At 36.9% G+C, this 4,683-nt stretch overlaps 1 pseudogene; it reads left to right on the top strand.

Annotated features, from left to right (window-relative positions):
• The first annotated feature begins 1,811 nt into the window (after positions 1-1,811).
• Positions 1,812-3,837, top strand: LOC146921014 (uncharacterized; annotated as a pseudogene).
• The last annotated feature ends 846 nt before the right edge of the window (positions 3,838-4,683 follow it).

Below are 4,683 nucleotides of genomic sequence, written 5' to 3'. Positions count from 1 at the left end.
ATTATTTTAACCACCTACAATTTAAGCAAATGTCAAGTACCAATCAATATCAATTAAAGTACACACGAATTCTAAATGGGTATCGCAAATACACACAAATTTTAAATAGGTATCGCAAAAAACTTATTTTCTTATCTTTTTTTTTTAAACAATTTTTTTTATTAACAACCAGGTCCCTGCTCAAGACGAACAGAGACTAGTAATTCAGAGAATACAAACTAAATGCGCCGTATATAGGCGGAACACCTGAAAATAAACATCTTAAAAGACACCCGCTACAAACAACACCTGATCAAACCCTACCTTCAACACCCACCAAAAATAAACATCATCACCTAAAACAGACTCCTATACGAAAACGATCTCTGCAAAAACGAAATCCATAACCACTCATCACCACTACTCAAACCCCAGATAAAACCCCACTAAATGAAACACCCGTCCTCAAAGCTAAGCCATTATTCTCAAGATCAATCAGCTTCCACCACCTCTCAACCTCCGGTCCACCGAAAGAACACCAAAACAACCCAAAACCAAACTTGAATCAAAGAGCTGACTCCCGATCTCGAATCAAAAGTGATCGGCCCACCAGACTTCAGAACCAAATCAAAAGGGCACCCCTTACCCCCGGTCCACCAAAGAAACACCGTAGCCAGCCAAACAATATTGCAGTCAGACGCCAACTCCCGGTTTCGAAGCAAAAGTAACTGGCCCACCAGAATCCAGCACACAATAAGTAAAATAATTGGGCGACAAGCTAGCGGTGGTGCAACCAACAAACCAAAAGGAAAAAAATGCTCAGCTCATAGGACACAAACCCTCAAAACACTCTAAACACCAGAAGCAACCGAAAATCCAAAACAAGAGCAAGCGACAACGAATATGGACACGAATAACAGAGGCGGCCACCAAAAGAAGTCACCCACAACAACCACCACGAAAACACCCACCCTCCCCACCTAATCAACACCAACCTCTCCCTTAAAAAGCTCTCGTCCACAAAGCGTTCCAACACCAAATCCGAGCCCAAAAAATCCACAACCCCCATCCAAACCACACCATGACACCCCACGTACACCCCAAGCAAACCGAAACACCACCACCACCACACATCATCACCACCACCCCCACAACATCAACCGAATCACCACCATCTCACATCAAAACCATAACCACCACCACCGCCACCACTAATCACCTCTCTTTTTTGTAAATAGTTTTCCCTTTTTTTAATAATATTACGTATTGGAATAATCAATTTGTACCATCTTCCTCAATTTCAAATTTTCTCTTATTCAATCAATTCATTGCGTTGTGTTTAGATATTCACTAACAAAAGCCTCAATTGATTTTGAAATAATCTGTTATTCATTTTAGTGCTTAAAGAGATTAGCCTTCATGTGCATGTGCTACTTTTCCCTTTTACTTTATAAATTCAAATTGTTTACACATCAATATATATATATATATATATATATATATATATATATATATATATATATATATATATATATATATATATGCTATCAATAAGCAGCAGTTTCTGCATGAAAGGAACTGACGTAGAAGTTCCTGTAAAAAGTTAGAGAGGGAGGGAGTAGTGAAAAAAGAGAGATAAAGTAGGGTAATATTTTTGCCTTCCTTTGCAAGTAACGTGTTGTCAAGTTTCCTAAAGCATTGCTACTGTTTTAATGCCAACTTATCCTTTGCAGAGTAACCATTTTTCGAAAACAAATTAATGAGTTCAGTTTCAACTTTGAATTCCATCATAGTTGAATTTTTTAAGGAATAGTCTCATACATACACTACACATGATGAACCAACAATCAGTTGAAGAAGAAGATACATTTATGGAGGTGGAGATGAGGGAAGATTTCATGGTTTCACCTGCTGGTGACAGTGAACCAACACTCAGAACTGCCCATTTTCTTAAACCCATTTCAAACTCCATTCATCAACCACCTTTTAAGCTTGACTCATTTTCATCATCATCATCATCATCTTCTGTTTTTCCATGCCTGGCACTACCAACAACACAAATGGGTTTCTTGGATTGATAAGCTTCAACAAAAGTATGAATCTGTGTGGAGGAAAGCTGGAATCTTTCAAGCCATTATGAGTACTAAATGCTACGTTCATAAAAATCATAACTTGCTATTTGGGATTGTTGACAAATGGTGTTGTGAGACCAATACTTTCGTGTTTCCATTTGGTGAGGCAACAATCACTTTGGAAGATGTCATGGTTTTGGGGGGTTACCCTGTCATTGGTGATCCTATTTTCACACAAGTTACAGACCAAGAAACGAGAGAGGTGGAGAAGAAATTGATACTTGCATTAGAACAACTTACTACTGATCTGAAACAAGTAGGTAAATCGTCTAGAATAAAATTATGGATAGATATTTTCATTGATAAAGGCAGTGAAATTGAACATGAAGCATTCCTTGCTACTTGGTTGTCACTTTCTGTTTTTCCTCATAAACTCTCTTGGCTGAAAAGTTGTTGGTTTTCTATTGCTGTTCTTCTTGCTAGAGGAAATCCTATTGCTTTAGCACCACCTGTTTTAGCTACGATATATAAAGATTTAACTTTGTTTAAGAAAAAAATTGTTGATACTGATAGATATCCTTTACAAGTTACTCTTCAATTACCCTTTTACTTGGTTCAAATTTGGGTGTGGAAGAGGTTCAAAAATTTACAACCACAACCCATGCTGATAAACCATGTAGACCCTTTATTGTTTAGGTGGCATAAAGTTCAGGCCTTGGAAATCGACAATGTTAAGTTGGCATTAGACTCAACTATCAATGATTTTCTCTGGCGTCCATATGTTAGATATGCTGATAAATGTGAAATGTTTTATCCAAATGATGCATTTTCGGTACCATTTAAGAAAGATTTGGATAAACAAATGCTCTCATTTGTTATATGCTCAAGAGTTTCCGAGCTTGTTGGATTTGACTAGCAGTATTCGCCAGACAGAGTTGCTATGCAATTTGGAATGGATCAAGATGTTCCAAGTGATGTGCCTAGATTCAATGAGACTAAAATCACTGCTTGGAAATACTATTGTAGGCTTACATCTGATAAAAATTTGTATTTTCCACCAAGACTCTTTGAGGCACATAACTACGCGTTATGCAATGTGGTGGAAGCAATCCGTATTGAGTAATGGAGATTTTGTTAAGAACATTGTGAAGCGGAAGAGAAGTGAAAGTTCAAGGAAACATAGACCTCATCTAGGAAAAACTAACAGAAGTAGTAATGATGTTGGTGTTCCACCTGAATTTCCTCCCAATCTTGTTGACCTTCTTAAGTATAGAAAATTTTGTGATGATGTTCCTGCTGGAAGTTCTGCTCATGTTTGTACGACAGCTGATGAAAATATTGATGCTCCTGCCATGTCTGTTGAGGATAGTAACCCTGTGTTGAAAATCTTGGTTTTCTTAAAAGAGCAATACTTGAAGAATCAAGAGGAACTCGGGCGTCTGGCAAGACAACAAGACGAGATGTTACGGCTAATGAATTTGATGATGAAGAGGTTAGGAGATATGAGTGGAACTCAAAGCAGCGAGGAAGATGAGATTCAGGAGGAGACTATTCCTATGGGACGTGCAAAGAGAAACAAGCTAAGGCCCAAATGGCTGAATGATTATGAAGTACCAAGGCTCACTAAGTGAAGAAGAGTCTAGAAGGATAACACCTCATTAGGCTGAGAGGATAACATCACTATGAGTCATTGTTACCAGCTGTAATAGTACCAATCATTTCTGTATTGAGTACTAGTATTTCCCTATATGTATGGAATGTAATAAACAGTGACAGATTATCAAAAGAATCATTTAACTCTTTCATTGTTTAGGAGGTGCTCCCCTCGAAGGAGAATTCTATTTCTCCTATTTGTTTTACTGTTCTTCTCTTTTGCTTTGTTAACACTTTCAGATGAAGAGTTGAGATAACTTCTCACTAGTTTTCTAAAGAATCAACAACCAGCACTGTCTTCTTATTAAAACTTTATGTTGTTTTTTAATTCTGTTCCTGAAACTCGTTACGGTGACACTCTTTTCATACTCTTCGTTTTGTTGATAAGAAATGAAGGTGAAAGTAATACTAGCTTCGATGAGTTATGATATATGTGCTTTTAGTATCTACTATGCTTGTGTTATTTATCTTTAACTAGTATTGGCATGTATATATTATAATGTAGTGAATCTAAATCCAAACTCATGTATATATTATAAACAAACAGCCAAAACATAAATTCCCAAATCTTAGATCTGCTGAACAAAATTCAGAATGGATCTAGATCCTCTGCTGTCAATTTCTTTCTGCACCGTCTTTTATTTTTCTCATGGTTTTCTGTTGTTCCGTAGAATAGTGCCTTCTTTTTTTTTCTTGTACAACCTGTGCTACAAAATAGCCTTCGTTGGTAGTAACTAGTAGTGGTGAGTACATGTGAAGGGAATGAATCTGTTATGAAGATCATGGAAATATTGAAGATATTGATTTTGTTACATGAAGAGCATAGTTTAGAGTATAACTTTATTCTGTTGACTAAAATAGTTTTAGGAGCATATTTTGCATTGTTGCTAACCACGAACTTGTGCCACTCTATTAGAAGTTAGGGTTCTTCTGGATTACTTATCACTTTCTTTTCACTGCTAGTGGATGTAGTATCGCA

This window comes from Medicago sativa, chromosome 5 (genome assembly GCF_051527215.1).
Source record: "Medicago sativa cultivar Bolivia chromosome 5, Bolivia_mono, whole genome shotgun sequence".
NCBI classification, from domain to species: Eukaryota; Viridiplantae; Streptophyta; class Magnoliopsida; order Fabales; family Fabaceae; genus Medicago; species Medicago sativa.
Note: the sequence above shows the minus strand (reverse complement) of the source record. Positions and strands in the feature narration are given on the sequence as shown.